We start from the raw sequence: 18,487 nt of genomic DNA, 5'->3' as shown, positions 1-18,487 counted from the left end.
GAATTAACATGGGAAACACGCTTTTTTAAACCCCTTACCTTGGCTTGGCCCCCCTTTGAAAAATTAAAAATCACTGCTAAACTACAAGACCCTATACTACGACACCTTTTTAGAAAATGTCATGAAGATACCTTAAACGGTGTGAAAGATATAGTCAAGTCAAAAACACTAGTAAGAGACATATATATATATATATATATATATATATATATATATATATATATATATATATATAATTATTTTTTATATATATATACACTATCAGTGATATATATATATATATATTATTAATATTTATATATATATATATATATATATAATATATATATATATATATATTATATTATTATTATTTACATATATATATATATATATATGTAAATATATATATATATATATATATATATATATATATATATATATATAATCAATATTCCTCACACAGTCGCATGAGAATACGGAAGAAGAGTCGGCATCCGCCTCCGAACTGATTTTCAGGCACGCATAAGGATTGTAGCGCGGTGCCAGGTAACAAAGAGTGAAGTTGAAGAGGAGTTGTGGCAAAGCCCGTGGAGGAATCGAATGCAGTACCTAAAATGGACAAGTGAGGTTGGAAGTGACAGACACTCGGATCATGTGAGGCAGAAGCAGAACAAAATATTCAGCAGCAGTCAACCTTGGAATGGCCCGTATTTGATAAGAAAATAGCAGGGAGACCATCGATCGGAAGACGGATAAGACCACTGCTAAGTTAAAAAACGGGTGAGTCCATTCTGTTCTACTCCACTTAGTGTGATTACACTATGGCCTTCATTGCAACCCTGGCGGTCGGAGTTAAAGCAGCGGTAATACCGCCAACAGGCCGGTGGAAAAAAAATTGAATCACAACCATGGCGGAAACTGCCAACATAGACAGCCACTTTAATACTCCGACCGCCACGGGGGTAGAAACAAACACCGTGGCGGTAACCGCCAACAGACATGCGGAACACAAGGTTCCACCCACTGTAACACAACACGACTATCCGCCACCTTTTCCGGGGTAGTACCAACGCTATCAAAAGCACAGCGGAAACAGGACTTGGAAGGGAAACCACTCACCTCTCAACACCCAACGAGGAACCATAGGTCCTGCCCATGCTGGTCTTCCTCCTCTTGTATCAGGAACAGGAAAGATGCCGTCGACGACCACAGTGAGTACTGCACCTACAACACAGGGTTGGGGGGAGGGAAAAGAGAGTGACACACACAGGCAACACATAACCCCCCCACCCCCTCACCCACAACACCATACACACAAATACATGCAGCAACATTACATATACACTCCCTCACCCCCTGGAAGAACGCAAGAACAAAAGGAAATGATTGTAACAAGTGTAATCAATAAAAAATCAGATAGGGCAATTTCACAAATAGGTATATACAAATATGTATACCAACTACACAAGTCTGGATATTAATCAAATCGTTGTCCGTGGATCAGTGTCCCAAAATGCATGGGCGAACCCCTCACAAGATACCTGACTCGAAACTGAGAGAACACTGCAGCGGCATCAGATGGAAAATAAACAGGCACCTCAGTGGGAGGGGGAGGGGGGGGCATCTCAGCCGGAGGAACAGATGACGCCACTGCTCCATGAGGGGGCTCCATGCCCACCGATTGGTCCTGGGGAGTGCAAAGCCATAGTCTCTCAAGTCTTTCCAGTGGGTGGTTTGCCCACTGCTGTATCCTGGGGAGTGCAAAGCCACAGTCTCTCAAGTCTTTCCAGTGGGTGGTTTGCCCACTGCTGTATCCTGGGGAGTGCAAAACCACAGTCTCTCAAGTCTTTCCAGTGGGTGGTTTGCCCACTGCTGTATCCTGGGGAGTGCAAAGCCACAGTCTCTCAAGTGGATAACAGTCGCCACTGGTTCTGGAGGGGGCTTTGTGCCCAGACTGCTTAATCCTGCCAAGGACTGAGGTAGTGGATGTCATTCTCCACTGGTTCTGGAGGGGGCTTGGTCCCCACAGTGCTTCATCCTGCCAAGGACTGAGGTAGTGGATGTCATTCTCCAGTGGTTCTGGAGGGGGCTTGGTGCCCAGAGTGCTTAATCCTGCGAAGGACCGAGGTAGTGGATGTGAATCTCCACTGGTTTTGGAGGGGGCTTGGTGCCCAGAGTGCTTCATCCTGCCAAGGACTGAGGTAGTGGATGTCATTCTTCAGTGGTTCTGGAGGGTGCTTTGTGCCCAGAGTGCTTCATCCTGTCAAGGACTGAGGTACTGGATGTCATTCTCCACTGGTTCTGGAGGGGGCTTGGTGCTCAGAGTGCTTCAACCTGCCAAGGACTGAGGTAGTGGATGTGAATCTCCACTGGTTTTGGAGGGGGTTTGGTGCCCAGAGTGCTTCATCCGGCCAAGGACTGAGGTAGTGGATGTGAATCTCCACTGGTTCTGGAGGGGGGTTTGTGCCCAGAGTGCTTCATCCTGCCAAGGACTGAGGTAGTGGATGTCATTCTCCACTGGTTCTGGAGGGGGCTTGGTGCCCAGAGTGCTTCATCCTGCCAAGGACTGAGGTAGTGGAAGTCGTTCTCCACTGGTTCTGGAGGGGGCTTTGTGCCCAGAGTGCTTCACATGCAGTGTGGCAGGTCCCATTCCCTCACCTGGGTGTGTGTGCCACGAGATTGCCTGGGAACAGGTAGTATGCTTCGCCATGGAGGCAGAGACACACTCCACCCTGCTGTGACTTCGCCTGCCACCTGAGGGTACAAACAGTGCTGGGAGTCATGCCTCATGGACGCTGGGCAGGGTCCAGGACATCTCCTGCAGCCTCGGATGGCTGTCCACTGGGGATGATTGCCATGTCAGCTGTGGTGGCACTGTAGAGCACGTCGCGGGGCTGGTGGCGGTGGTTGCGGCTGTGTCTGTGGCAGAGGTGCTGGCAGTGGTGCATGTGTCTGCACCTGGTGAGGGACACAGCAGGACGTCTCCTGCAGCCTCGGATGGCTGACCACTGGGGATGATGCTGGGGACTGTTGCTGAGGCAGCAGACGTGCAGGTGGCGGTGCTCATGGTGGTGCAGGTGGTGGTGCAGGTGGTGGTGTCCACCGCCAAACAGGTAGATGTTGTGGTTGACAGAAGGGGTGACTCTGGTCCCTCAGCCGGAGCGACCGTGCTATGTCCTGACCTGCTCTTCGGCTTGTGTCCCTTCCCCACCTTTGATGTTGCTGCCGGTGTCTTGCCATTGTCCCCTTTTGGTTTGGAGGAACCCTTGCTTGCTGGTAGGTGCGGCTTCTCCCTCTGGCATAGGGCACCTTCTTCACCTTGGCAGGTGGTGGAATTGCCTGCTCCTTGGCCTCGCTAGGTGACACACTGGCAGCCCTGATGGGTGGCGTCCTTGATGAGACCGGAGTTGCTGGGACCACTGTGCTTGAGGTTTTGGTGGCTGAGGTGCTGGGCTGGGACCTGGACAGCCCCACCCTAGGGGAAGGACGGGGGGGAGGTGGAGGGAAGAGGTTAATTTTAGCCAGGAAAAGTTTCTTAGACACACTGGGACGGGAAGATGGAGGGGTTTTGGGAGTGGAGGAAGAGGTAGTGGTTGTGGGAGGTGTACGTCTGCTGAATTTAGGTGAAGGTGCATGTGCCGGAGGCTGTTGTGAGGTGGATGGCTGTTGGGTGGGTTAGTGCCTGCGTTTGTGTAGTTTGGGAGGAGGGCTCACAGACACACTGGGAGAGGACACAGGGGATTTGTGAATGGTAGTGGGGGTGGTGAGTGCACATGAGCTGTGTGTGGTAATGGGCGTGCTGGTGAAGGAGGTAGTGGCTGAGGATGTAGTGCATGCAGGTGTGAGTGGAGACGAAACAGAGAGGGAGGAGCAGATCGTGGAGGAGGGGGACACAGTGGAGGCAGTGGATGTTGGTGTGTTTGCATGGGGATGGTGCTTGTGTGAGTGCCTGTGGGATGTGTGGTGCTTATGTTTGCCATGTCCAGTCTTGTGTGTTGATGAGTGTGCATGCTGGTCTGATGGTGTGCTTGGGATAGGCTGAGGTACAGGGGATTGGGTCTGGGTGGAGGAAGTTGGAGGGGGGAGGCTGGACACAGGGACAATAGCTGCTATCAGTGCTGAGACCAGAGCCTGAAATGCTCTCTGTTGGGCCGCCTGGCCAGAATGAATGCCCTCCAGGTATGCATTTGTTTGCTGCAAATGCCTCTCAACACCCTGGATGGCATTCAAAATGGTAGATTACCCAACAGTGAGGGATCTCAGAAGGTCAATAGCCTCCTCACTGAGGGCAGCAGGGCTGACTGGGATAGGGGCTGAGGTGCCTGGGGCGAAGGAGATGCCCACCCTCCTGGGTGAGTGGGCACAGGAAACACGTTGAGGGGCCTCTGGGAGGGCGGAGCTGGTGGGTGGGTGGCGGCTGTACCTGTTGATGCGGTGGACACAGAGGTGCCCGCCACCGCAAGGGAGCTCCCATCAGAGGAGGAGTCGCTGTCGCTGGTGTATGCTCCTGTCCCTGTCGTGGAGCTCCTCTCGCTCTACGTCCCACTGGTGCCCTCAGACTCCGTTACTTCACCCTCCAGGGCCATGTGGGATGCAGCTTCCTCCTGCTCCGGTGCCACTGCTCCTCCACCAGATGATGCTAATGCACGCAAGAACAGGGTGACAAAACAAAAAGGGGGGAAAGACAGAGGAGACACATGGTCAGTGCATGCAACACCACTACCGTTGGCGGACACAGGGAGCAGCCCTATGCACTAACCCATGCACTAACAGTGCAGGGGAAAAGCACATGCCCAAGGGGGACTCTGTCTAGACCCATTTCATGCACAGCTGGAACCCATGGGAGCCTGACTAGGTGTAGAGGGCAACTACCACCTTTGGGGTTGGAGTGGGAATGAGGCTGCAAAACAATGGATCTACCTTTGCGCGTCTGCCCTGGCCTAGGGGAACCCACAGGCCACCACCCCCACCCAGACACCTCGTCAAGCACGCAGAGTCAGCTGAATGACAGTGTAGTCACCCCCTTGGGGCTGCTGTGATGCCCTCAATCGCTCATCCAACTCTGGATATGCCACCGCCAAGATCCGGTACATCAGGAGGGTCATGGTGCGACGGGCACCTCTTCCACGTTGGGAGGCCATCCCCAGCTGGGCCTCCGGCGTCTTCTTGCTCCAGCGGTGCAGGTCCTCCCATCCACCCCCAGGGTCCGCACTCCCTTGGCGATGGCATGCCAAACACCCTTCTTCTGGTGGGCGCTGACCTAGAGGAAAAGTGAAGTTATAATGGACAACAAGGTTCCAGACATATCTTCCTGGCATGTTTCTTCACCAAAACCCAGTCACTGGGACTGAGGTCATGGCAATGTTCTTGTTGTGGGGAGGCGGTGACTATTCCAACATGATGAGACACAAAACTCACCACATAGGCTAGGACCATGTCATCAGTTATATTCACAAGTGCATTAGCAGGAATTACTGGCAGTCTCATCACCCTCCCCATCAGAATGTCATGGGGGACAGTCCAGTCTTTCAATCAGGTACAGTCCAAAGACTCATCAACACAATGGGCAAAACATCAGGCCATTGTAGAGATGTTGAAACACACACCTTTGCCAATCTAGATTTCAGAATGTCATTTACTTGTTCAACAAGACCCAAAGCCTCAGGCCTATAGTTGCAGTGCAATCTCTGATCCATTTGTAATGCCCTATACAACAATTCTGAGACCTCATTGTTGAAATGAGTACCTCAATCTGATTCTACAGAGGTTGGAAAGTCAAGCCTAGGGATAAGACTTCTCCATAACAGTTTAGCTACATTGAGGCTAACATTTCACCGAGTTGGATATGGCTCGACTCAATGGAAAAAGATGCACACCATGACCAAAACATACCTCAAACCGTTACAATGTAATCCATCAGCATTCTATTGAAAGGTCCTCCTTATATCCCTATATGGCTCAGTGTAACTGCAGTCCTCATACTAATATTGTTCTATTGACACAAACACCTGTGACTCAACACTTCAGCCATCACACTGAATTTAGGATTGAACCAAGTTTGAACAACCTTATCATAGCACCCCTACCAATGTGAGCAGAGTCATGAAAATGTTGTGCCATAGTGGGTCAGACACTTCTTCTCGTAACCTTTTCACCTCAGCCCAAGAGTCATCTGTTGTCAACAAGAGGTTAACTTTAGTCTCATCCACTCCCTTGTTTGCGGATTCCCCATTAAATATACAGACATTGTGTTCACAGTACTTTGCAATCTTGTCAGCGTACCCAATGGCCAAAGTCACATGGTCATCTCCAGAGCGGTGTGCAGGACACTTGACCACTGTAACCTGCTCAGACAATTGTAGTGCATTAAGGAGATTCTTCACTTGTTCGCCATTCTGGATTGGAGATCCAGAAGACGTCATACATCCTCGCTGAGACCACAGTTGCCCAAAGTCATGAAAAACGTAAATCCTTATAAAAAGGCGCCCACCTGGCGCGTAGGAATGGCGTTAGCTGGCGGTAAATTTTGTGATGCAAACCAGCGCTGGCGCTGGTTTGCGTCAAAAGCATAAATATGGGCCTATGTATTATAGTCAGGCATTCCTAGGGCCACAGCATGACAGAGACATTCTCTCAACTCAAGGAATGCAACAAGGTACTTGTTTTCCCATGATACCAGATCAGGGACATCCCTGTGCATCAGCCTCTGTAAAGGATCAGTCACTAGGTAAAAGTTTGGCATCCACTGTCTACAGTAGCCTACCATTCCCAAGAGCATCCTGCCCTTCCTTTGTGTGGTGGTGGACCCATTTTTAGTATAGCTGAAATCCTCTCTTGTGATACCTTTCTCACTCCCTTTTCAATGTGTGTCCAAGATATTAGAATTGCTTTTGACAATACTGTAACTTTCCAGGGTACACTTTATGCCCATTCCCAGCTAGATGGTTCAAAAATGTAATAGTATCCTGTTTGCATGCTTCTTGAGGATTCAACACCACTGTTGGACTTTTGGCCATACGCATGGTCATCCCTAGTCTTTTTGCCTCCTTCCTCCTGGTTTTTCTAACCTTTCGCTGTTGGCTCGAGGACTCTGAGCACTTTATCACTGCTGACCAGTGTTAAAGTGCAGGTGCTCTCCCATCTAAAGTTGGTATGATTGGCTTATACCTGATTGGCATATTTAATTTACCTATAAGTCCCTTGTACAGTGGTATCTCTATACCCAGGGCCTGTAAATTAAATACTACTAGTGGGCCTGCAGCGCTGCTTGCGCCACCCACTGAAGTAGACTTTCAAACCTGTCTCAGGCCTGCTAGCGCAGGGCCTGTGTGCGCAGTTTTCTGCCACAGGGACCTGGCATCTAAATTTACTTGCCAGGCCCAGGACTCCCCTTTTACTACATGTAAGTCACCCCTAAAGTACGCCCTGTGGGCAGGGTGCCATGTATGTAGAAAGGCAGGACATGTGCCATATTGCATGGCCTGTCCTAGTAGTGACAAACAGCCTAACTTGGTGTCTCACTGCTGTGAGTGCTGCCTTCTCATAGGATTGCATTAGAAATGCCCTGCCTTATGTGTAGGGGTATTGTCTGATTTATGAGGGCTAGCGTAGGCGTGTTTGGTATGGTTGTGATGGTGATAATAAATACTGCTTACTGGTGTGGGTGTATTTTTTATTACTATCACAGAAATGCCACTTCTAGAAAGTGCGCATTTATCTGTGCTTATGATTCTGGTGTTTTGCAGCTTGACTCCAATCCACGTCTGGGCAGAGTGACAGTTGGGGCTTTGTGCATACTTTTCAGACAGCCTGTACACAGGGAGGGTGGAGGTGTCACCAAGGTGCATCTGCATGCTGAATAGTCTTCCTGGGCTGAGAAAAGGGAAAGGCGGGGCACACTTACATTTGTAAAGGCTGTGCCCTGGCCTCACACAATAGGGTCGTTAACCCCCCACTGATGTTTGGAGCCTGTGCTGAAAGGAGAGAGGGGGCACTCCCAGAACCAGTTGTAACTGGCTGGAACCTCCTCTCCCTGTCATTGTAAAACACTGTAAAACAGGACTATAAGTACAGGGGAATTTTCCCCACAATTTGAACACTCTTGGAACTTGAAGCTGGACACAGAACGCTGATGAAGGGACTCACCAGGAAACCGCCATGGACTGCTGCTGCTGTGCTGACCTGTGACCTGCCTGGTCACTAGGAGGAACTGCCACCATCTGCACCCCTTGTGCTGGCCTGTAGCTCGACCCACCAGCCCTGTACTCCTTCTTGTGTAGTTGTTCCCAGGGGCAGGGTGCTGTGGCCCCTGACCCCTGCAACGATCTTCTACATCTTTGCCCAGGATGCTTGAAGAGAAAAAAGGCATTCTTGGTGTTGCTGGGGCTGCCGATGTGCCCTCGCGCTTTGAAAGCGCTTTTCTTTGATGAAAAGAAATCACCGCCGCAGCCCGGGCTTTAAATTATGCCTTCGCGCTTCCTGGAGCGCGTTTCTACTAAAGTAGATCACCGCCGCAACCCGGGCTCATAAACTGTGCCCTAGCGCCTTGAAGAGCGCTTCCCTGCTGCCAAGTTCACCGCCGCAGCCGGGTTCGTTGGTTGTCTCTGAGCGCGAGGAGCGCGCTCAGCTCTGTGCCCCCGGGGCACAGGAAGGATCACTTTGTTAGGAAATCGGAGCTGGCACGCTCCTAGCGTGCTCCCGGGGGACGCGCCCTTCTCAGGGCGCCCCCGGGGCACCAAGAGGCCCATCCCGGGCCGCAACGTCATCCGAGGGAGAGGCTGCGCCTCTCCCTCACTAGCAGGAGTCCCGGAGGACTCGCCTGCTCTGCCAGGGCCGGGCGCAGCCTCACCGGAGGCTCGCCCTGGCCCCTGGCTCTCTGGTTGGCCCCTCGCGGGCCAGGAGTCACGAATTTAGGGGTCTCCCTCCAAGAAAGGGCCACGGAGGCCCCGGGAGACCCCCGACGGTAGCGGGACCCCCGGAGGGGCCCGCCTTTGTACAAGGAGGGGGTGCGAGGCGCCCCCCTCCCCTCTTTGACCATTGGGTGACCTGGGCCCCCCACAGGAGGGCCGGTGGAGGCCCGGGGGAGCCCCCAGTGATCGCGGGCCCCAGGAGGGACCCCACAGCAATACCGAGGGGGTGCGTGCCGCCCCCCTCTTCCCCAAGGTTCCAAGGAGGCCCCCTCATTGCGCAGAGGAGCGCTGGGGGCCCCTTTCTTCTTTGTTTTAGGCACTGGAGGTGCCTTTTCATCATTTACAGGTACTTTTTAAAATGGACCAATATGATTATGAGTTAAAGTTCTTTCAACAGACTTTGCAATTCTGTTATATTGCCTACCTGTTCTTTGATGTGTTTACATATGTGTGCACATGTTCCTTTTATGGGCATGACTTGCTAATATGTTTGCCTAACTTATCATAGGTTTTCTAATGTTCCTACTATGGGCGTTTTATGATATGCTTATGACAAGTGTTCTAATGTGATAACGTGTTTCCTGACTACTGCTTATGTTGCAGAATACTGAGTAACCTGTGTGTTATGTGTGACTACTGCTAGTTTGCAGAGTAATTAATGTGTAACGTGTTCTGACAACTGCTAAGGCAGCAGGATAGTACTGTTATGTGATGTTGGTCTAATAATTACGTTGTGTACAATACAGTGTATTTTTATATAATCTGGTGTTGTGTTTCCTTTGTGGTGGGGATATTGCGTCACATGTATGTGTGTGTGGTGCAAACGCTTTACGCATTGCCTCCGGGTTAAGCCTGACTGCTCGTGCCAAGCTACCAAGGGGGTGAGCAGGGGTTATCTTGGACGTGTAACTCCCTTGCCCTGACTAGAGTGGGTAAGTTCTGCCTGGCTGAGGTGCATACCCTAGCCAACCAGAAACCCCATTTCTAACAACCACCATAAAGTTGTCAATGCACTGAATCAAAACTGATTTGCGAGGCATAATAAGAAATTCCACATTTTTCTTTAGAACGTGATTAAAGATCTTTTGAGACTCAGAATACCTTTGTGGGACAAAACACCACATTAAGGCCCTGAGCTGGATTACAAAAAGGAACTGACTATCCTCATGCACAGGTATTAAAAAGAAATCCTGACATAGGTCGATAACTGTGAACCACTCAGCCTCACATGGGATCAGAAGCAATTTCACAGCTGGATTTGTTACCACAGGGCAACAGATAACAATAATATTGTTTCATTTTCTCAAATCTTGTACAACCCTGTATTTTCCATTTGGTTGCTGAAGACCCATGAGGGGAGAGTTACAAGTAGTTCCCATTATTTCTTTCACAATTCCCTGCTGGATCATTGTCTTGAATACAGACATTATCCCAGCAATCATTTCAGGGGTCAAATTATACTGCAGGTTTGCGGAAACTCAGCATTTGACTTTACAGTGATTTTGACAGTTTGTACACCTTTTTTCAGTCCGCTATCCTTTTCTAAAAAATCCCACACTTCGTGCTTATCAGTTTCCCTCAAATCCAAGGGCAAATCATCAACTGTAAACCAAGTCACTAATGTGAAATATGTTTCAATTTTCATCAACTTAAAGGCAGCATCCTCATCTTGAGATTGAACCTCTAATCCTGATACAATCTGCTCTACCGATTCTCTCACATTTTCACAAAGTGAACTTCTAGTTTAAGTTGGCCATTGATGACATCTCACAGTGACCACAAATATTCAGCAGACAATATATTATGGTATTGTTTACACCTTTTAATCTATCCCGCGATCTTAGGATGCGTCAAACCCGATAACCATTTCAACACCTTTATAAATCACCACACTCACACAAAATTCAAAACATCTCCACAAAACACCATCTCATTTCAAAATCACTACAATCTAACCATGAGCTGTCGACCTTCGCATCCCCGCATACTCAGTAGTGTACTCCAGACCAACTCTCCTTCGCTCTTCTGTGACTCTGCCGATTTTCCACCTCTAGGAATCGACACTAGGAATTGGGTTCTGGTAACTACCTACTCTAGAACACGGTTCCAGTTTTCTCCATTTTGGAAGAGAACCATTCGTTTCTGCTACCATCTAATGCAGCCTGGGGCCCTATCTCTATTTCTGGGGTCTGATGAATCTTTTCTTCTCAGTTCAGAGGGTTAGAGAGTAACAATTATCAAATCATTTAAACAATTTCGGCTTAACCCAAATGTCACACAGTAATATTTGGAGTCAAATCAGAGCTTCATAGGGGCTTTATTACAGACTCAAAGTCAACGTTACATAAATGAGTCTCAAAACCATAGTATAAATATATTTAATATCACTAAAGGGAGAATTTAAGTGTCATTCAGTATTAAACTTAGGGGCATATGTACACGCCCCTTGCCACCCTTTGTACCTCTGTAGCGTCAATTTTTTTTAATGCTACGGCGGCACTAAACAGGCCCTCACTCTGAGCCATACTTATAAAGTGGAGAAATGCTAGCATTACCCCACTTTGTAAACTCTTGCGCCACATTATACCTGCACCAGATATAATGTATGCAAGGGCAGTGTTCCCCCGCAGGGAGTCCCAAAAATATGGTGCAGTGAAATTTACAAAATTTCACTGCACCATTCTAGTGTAATTTTTTACCTGTTAAAGTGATGCTAGGTTATTTCCTATGGGCCTCTCAAGCTTTGCTGGACTTGCGCAAACATTTTGGTTCTAGTCCAGCAAAGTGCCACAATAACGTAAAAAAACGTTGATGCTATTGTGCTAGCGTGTGCCATGGAGCGCTGTATTGTAAGTATGGTACTGCCATGGTGTTTTTAAGAGGCGCAGGGTGATGCAAGGAAACTGGCCCATCACAGCCAATGTGCCAGTTCCTTGTAAATATGCCCTTTAGTCAGCATATACAAGACCAAGACTTTGATTGCTACAATAGTGAAAAGCAGAAAAAGCATGTATGTGGTTGTTGGTCACCAGAACCAAGTTCTCCTGCCTAACCTTTTCAACTAAACCCTAATCATTTATAATTCTATTTACAATTGTTCAGAAAGTTCAGCAAACAGAAATTCTGTAGATTATTCTGATTAGAGAGGTGCATGTGGCATAAAGTCACATAGCATCAGAGTGTGAGTTCTGTACATCTGAAGGGTCTGTTCAGCTCTAGGGATGGACAAGGATGTGATCTCTCACTAACTAAACCTTCTTTAAATCTTAGTTTCCCAAGACAGTGACATTACAGTTGAAGTTTCTTGATTGAACCCCCAATCATTTTTAATTAGAAGTTACAACTTTCAGAGACCTTGCACATCCGATCTTGATAATCTTTGGTCCCTGCTAAATCAAAAAGTTACAGTTACCAGCTTTCAGAATACTCCTCTTCATCCTTTTATAGATTGTCTCAGGCTTTTTTGATCTCTCGCAATAAGCTTCTTGCTAACACCGTATCAGCTCCTAAAATGTACATCTCGGAGAGAATACATTTAAGGAAACAAACTCCACAATGGAAGTTAACTGTGAAAAGAGAAATGTGTGTGTAGGCCTTCACTCCAGCTAGGTCAATAAAACACAAATATACTTTTAGATTAAATGAATTATAAGCATTACATGTGGGAATATATGAAATGATTATGTTGAATAATACTTCCCAAGCGTTAGTTTCGAATAGACATACATGAAATGCTACTTAATTTCATGTTCAATGGTGCACTCCACCCATATGCTTTGCAGTGCAGTAATTATATAAAAGCATTTCATAATCATATACAAAATGTGACCACCAGAAAGTGACAACTTTTGTATTCTTATTTCAGAAACATAGTGGCACAACCAAGCTACGCTCCTTCACATGCATGACAAGAGCGTGAGTTATAGTTACCTTAGGCCACAAGTTATAATTACTTTAAATAAATCTAACCATAACCACATAATTTCCTTGATTTTGTGCGAATAAATACAGAACCTAATTTTAATGTCCCTGTAACCTTTGGAGTTTTTTAAGTTAATTTCTAAGGATTCTATTTCCTAACTATAACGTCCCTGTAACCTTTGTTTTTTTCATTAAATTTGAATGTTTTTTTTTTTTAACTTAAGTAACATTCATTATTATATGTTAATCTACCCCCTCTGCCAACTCCCTATAATCAGCCAGCCCTGCACCACAGATGGCCTACGGCTATGCTCAGTGGGGGTTAGCTGCAGAGCCTGTCTTTCTGGGTATGAGAATAGGTATGAGAGGACATTTCTGGGAGTGAGAGTGGCTGAGAGAGTGTCTTTCTGGGTGTGAGAGTGGGTGTTAGAGGGTCTATGTGGGTGTGAGAGTGGGTGTGCCAGTGTCTTAGTACGCTCCAATAGTTGAAAGATGGAGTCACCTACATAAAGGAATTCAGATCATTTTTCAATATGGAATCGCAAAGTAAACACACTTACTGTGCCTTAACCAATCCCAGGAGTTAGAATCATTTGTCCTTTTCAGAAGTGGATCTTCAACGGGGACAGCTGCCAACTTTATATATGTAAGTGCTTTTTGTTGAGGTTTAATTTCTATGAAATGAGCATTATGACTAGAACAGAACCTCACCTGTTTATCCAGCAAGAGTCCCCAGTTTGCACAAAATGTCTATCCAAAGGTAACACTTTCTACTGGTTAGTTAGTAAGTGCTACGGTTGAGTGAATGGCCAGAGTGGGGGAACAGCCCCCCTCCTCGGGCTGATCTTGGCTCTGGGGACCCTATCCCCCAGGACCCAGCCTTCAGTTAAAAGGAGGAGGAGGTGTGCCTCCTTAGGCCAGTCCCAGCCAGCTCCCTGTCTCGTGCACGGGCCAGCATTGCTGTCGTAGACAGAGAGCTACTAAACATGCAGCTCCCTCTGTGTGAGAGCAATTGTTTCAGAGCTGAAGGCAGGGAAACAGAGAAAACCTCCTCTTTCATCAAGCAAGAGTTGTTTGCCAGCTCTCTCTTGCTGGAGCAGGAGGGTTTGCTCTGACTTGGCAGGAGCTGTTAAAGCTCCCACCAAGTCAGAGCAAACCGCTGCGTCCCAGGGGTGAGTACTTTGGGACATAGTGGGAGCCAGCCATGGGGATGGTTGTTCTCAGGGCCACTATTGGCTTCATGAGGGGGACCACACAGCACCCCTCCAATGTTTCATTTTGCTCCAGAGAGGCGCTGGTGGTCCCTGGGGCCAGGGTCCACAAGGAACCCCCTTCATTATCTATTTTCAACCCCTGGAAGGTGGCAGTCCCTGAGGTTGTGGGAGGATGCATGGCCACCAATGTTAATTTCATCTTTTGCCCTATGGAGGTAGTGGTTCCTGGGGCTGTGTGGGGCTGCATGGAACCCCCTGCATTCATTTCATGCTTAACCCTGGGATGTGATGGTCTCAGGGCTATGGAGGCTACGCAGGCCCCCGCATTAATTTAATATTTTGTCCCGGGGAGGTGGAGGCCCATGGACCATGCAGGGCCACGAAGGCCCCCGGATCAATTGACTGTTTAATCCCAGAGAGGTCACAGACCCTGAGGCTGTAGGAGGGTGTGGCCTCCAGATAAATTGTTATATTTTTACCCTTGGAGGTGGTGGTCTCTGGGGCACAGGGGGCCCTGCCGCCTCCGGCATACCTTTTACAATAAAGCTCCAGGGAGGTGGTGGTCCCTGGGACTTCAGGAGCCTGTGGGACCTGGCCCACCCAGGAACTTTTCCAAAATATGCTTTTTTATTTTTTTTCAAAGAATTTGCAAATTTATGGTGAATGTGAGGCAAAATGTTTTTCAAATGTGCTTTCTTGCCCTGGTCGAGTCTCTCTTGGACCCTAGCACCAGAGGTCAGAGGTCAAGGTGTCCCTACCCTGTTTCCTTTTCTTTTCATTCTCTTTTTTTCTGGGACTCAGCTGAATTCAAGTCCCAAGATGGCTAAAAACACTTTCTGGTTGAAATGTTGGCATTCAATGATAGCTCTGCAGATCTCTGCTAGAGCTTGCTATTATTCACAAGGCTTCACACCTCTAGATATCTACATATATTTTTCTTTTAATATCCCAAAAACTATTGAAGGGATTTATACCAAATAACAAAACGCACTCTTTCTGGACAGAGTGCTACCCTCCTGCCAAATTTGGTGTAATTCCAATTAGCAATTTGAACTGTGGTTGTGTTTTGAAATCTCTATGGGAATTAAAATGGAAACACACATTTTTACTCCCCTTTTTTTGCCAGCCCCCACTTCACAAATCACCCGCGACTTCCTAGACTTCCTATGTACAACAAGATTCTCAGGAACACTTTATAAAAAACAAATTGTGAAGATTCGTAACACAGCGCCTCATAGGTAGGACCTAGTTTCTATTGAAAAAGCAGTTTTTTACATGCCTATATCTTTGGTGCCGCTTGCTGAATCTTCACAAAATTTTACAAAAAAATGTACCACTCACATCAACTGCTGTCTGGAACATTTTGGGGTGATCCATCAAGCAGGAGCAGAGAAAAAGGGGGGGCAAATAAGGAGTATTTCCAATGTTAATTCCCATAGGGATTTTGAACAGTGATAGTGCTCAAACCACTGGACGGAATTTGGCAGGATGGTAGCGTTTGGTTCAGAAAGCAGCTTTTTTCTTATTTGAGGTAAATCTGTTCCGTAGTTTCAGAGAAGTAAAAGAAAATCCAAATTTGCATGTATAGGGATGCAAAGTATTCCCGACCCCTTCCGATCTCATGCTGAGATCTGCTAATCACCCCACAAATATGGCACTGTAATATTTAATAATCTAAATGAGGCCCTGAGGCCTGAGTCCTGTAATGGCTGCAGGCAGCATTTTTCTATATGTTGCTGTAATCCAATAAGAGTGCTCACTCCCATTGCAGTGTCTCCCGTGGTCGTAATTTGGCCTAAGGGAAAAAAGCCATCTGGGGCTATCAAAATGCTTCATTTATTAAAACTAGGCTTGATCTTCCTGCCAAATTTGGCAAAATTCTTTTCAGCAGTCTCTGTGGTAGTGTTTCTTAAAAAGTCAATCGAAAATGAATGAGGATTTTGCATTTTGGGATCCCTCTTTTCTCATCCCCCATTTGACAAATCACCCCAAAACTTTATATGCACAACTAGGCATTTAGAGCACTTTGCAATGTTTTGCGGAGATTTGTCAAATGGTGCCAAAGTTATTAGTTAAACAAAAAAGGCATTTTCTATAGAAACGCTGACCTAACTATAACTACCCAGTGGTCCCTGGGTAATGTATAAAACCCTCCTTTTAAATTTTATTAAGTCACCCCCTTTCTAGGTTTTAAAATTCCTAAGGTAGGGTGAATTGTATTTAGATGTAGGACATCCAGAAAGCTAAGTTACACATGTCCTTACAGTGAAAAAGCCCCATAGACTATCTCTATTGTAGTAGGGCTAGTTGTTCTATGGGAAGGGAATGGATTTTATTTTTACATTTAATAATGATAATTGTGGTTCAGAAACAGCTAGTTATATAATGTAAAAGCCTTTTTAGAAGCTATTCCTAATCCAATGTAACGTCAAACAAACACATTTGTGAAAACTGTTAAGGAAAAAGTACTTTTTAGAAAGTTACTCTTTTCCTGCCTACAGTGTCTGGAGGCCCATTAGAAAGAGCTCCAACTGTCACTTGGCAGCTGACTCATTCCCTTGATGAAGTGTCAGCTTACTCCAAAGCTGAGACAAAGGCCTTGGGTATGTGGGATGTTGTCTTTGCCTTGCCAAGACGGCCTGTGGGCTCGGTCCAGGAACTTGATTAAGTTCAAAGAGGCCATCCCTGTCATAGGCAGATGTAGCTAACACCTGGCCAGCCACTTCCTTTGCCCACCTAGTCAAGCGTGCACCGATCCCAATGGGAGGGGAACTGCCCCAAGAACCAGATTGCAGTCACCAAGTAGAAGGAGACTATTAATTATCAGGACCACAGATCTGGGTGGGTGCACAGGCTCTGCCTATAGGATGGAGGTATCTAGGATGTTGGATTTAGCTGGAGAGGTGCAGTGTAGGATATTTAATGTAAGGCAATCAGGAACTGCTGAAAAAGTGAGTAGAATTACTACCAGGAACATTTTCCTTATTGGTCAGGGAGGTGCCAGGAGTCTTTACCATCCAAGATGTAGTACCAGGCATAAATGTAGCACTCCTGTGTACCTTCTTCAAAACATGTTGGACTTGTGGATGAACAGAGGAATGACTGCACCTGTTGCTTGAAACCTTTTTGGAGACCTGAAGAGTTAGGCCTGCTCCACGTTTACCCAGAAGAGTGGCCTCCCATGGGCAGTACGCTGACCTCCTGTTAAACTACAGGGACACAACAAGCTGCAAGAAGCCTTTGTGGCTGAAAAGCCCAATTGAGCAGTTCCAACTCGAACTGCCCTGTACCTTGTTAGTGACATTTATTTGAGTGAATCCTGATTCCCCCAAGTGCTAATCCTTAGGTTCTGGGAGTCTTGGGTGTGCCAAGGTGTAGTACATCTAACATCCTGAACAACCTGAGACTCCAAAGACCTCTAGAGGTCTGAGACAAATGAGCCAAACAAATCTAATGAAGGGACATTGCAATTTGCTCAAAGATTCATGTTTCTCCTGCATGGAGCTTTTCCAAAGCAGCAAATCTATTTCAGCAGGATGTGGTGGAGTAGGTAACCTCTATCATGGAGCCTTGTTCAGATACAGCCTTCAGCCTTGCCCTGCTGGCAGAATGGAGCTCCAAAAAAGTAACTAAGACTAAGGGCCTGATTACAACTTTGGAGGACGGTGTTAAACCGTCCCAAAAGTGACGGATATACCACCTACCGTATTACGAGTTCCATAGGATATAATGGACTCGTAATACGGTAGGTGGTATATCCGCCACTTTTGGGACGGTTTAACACCGTCCTCCAAAGTTGTAATCAGGCCCTAAATGTCAAACATTGGCTAAAGTCGGCTAAAGTATAAAACCAGAGAAGGGTCTTTCTTGGGTGCAAATTTTTAATTTCTCCCACACTCAGCTTTCCCATCACAATTTAGCTGCATCACTGTGATATCATTCATCAGCTATTTACCCTCAGGGATCCCTCCTAGAGCACAGCCTTCTGGCGGATTACATCATCAATTATGTCATTAAGGATGTCTTTTGAAATGTCATCAGTGACGTCATTGAACATGGCATGAATGATGTAATATTTGGGGTAAATATCAGTGCAGGGTGTGCATACAAGTTATAGTTAGCTCAGTAAATTATAACTGGAAAATAGTAGTGTTTCTTTTACTTTAAATGACATTTTAACATAACAGTAACCCGGGCAAGGAAAACATACAGGTGCGTTTTATAGCTTTCATAGTCCTTTAAATATCCCTTTATTTATGGCTATTCTTGTTGTGTATTAAAATCTATGTAGTTATGCTCCATAAATTAAATCCTTTGGGTGAAATTTAAATTACACCAGCTTAATTTGGATAGTTTTTGGAATTTTGTGTTCTTCTTCTTATGTGAAATTCTCAGAACTATGCCACTATGCCACATTGTGTAGTTAGGCTGCCGTTTGTGGAAAAATGATAGTGTGGGAGC

This window comes from Pleurodeles waltl, chromosome 5 (assembly GCF_031143425.1).
Source record: "Pleurodeles waltl isolate 20211129_DDA chromosome 5, aPleWal1.hap1.20221129, whole genome shotgun sequence".
In the NCBI taxonomy this organism is placed as follows: Eukaryota; Metazoa; Chordata; class Amphibia; order Caudata; family Salamandridae; genus Pleurodeles; species Pleurodeles waltl.
The sequence above is the reverse complement of the archived record's forward strand: the minus strand, read 5'-3'. Positions refer to the sequence as shown.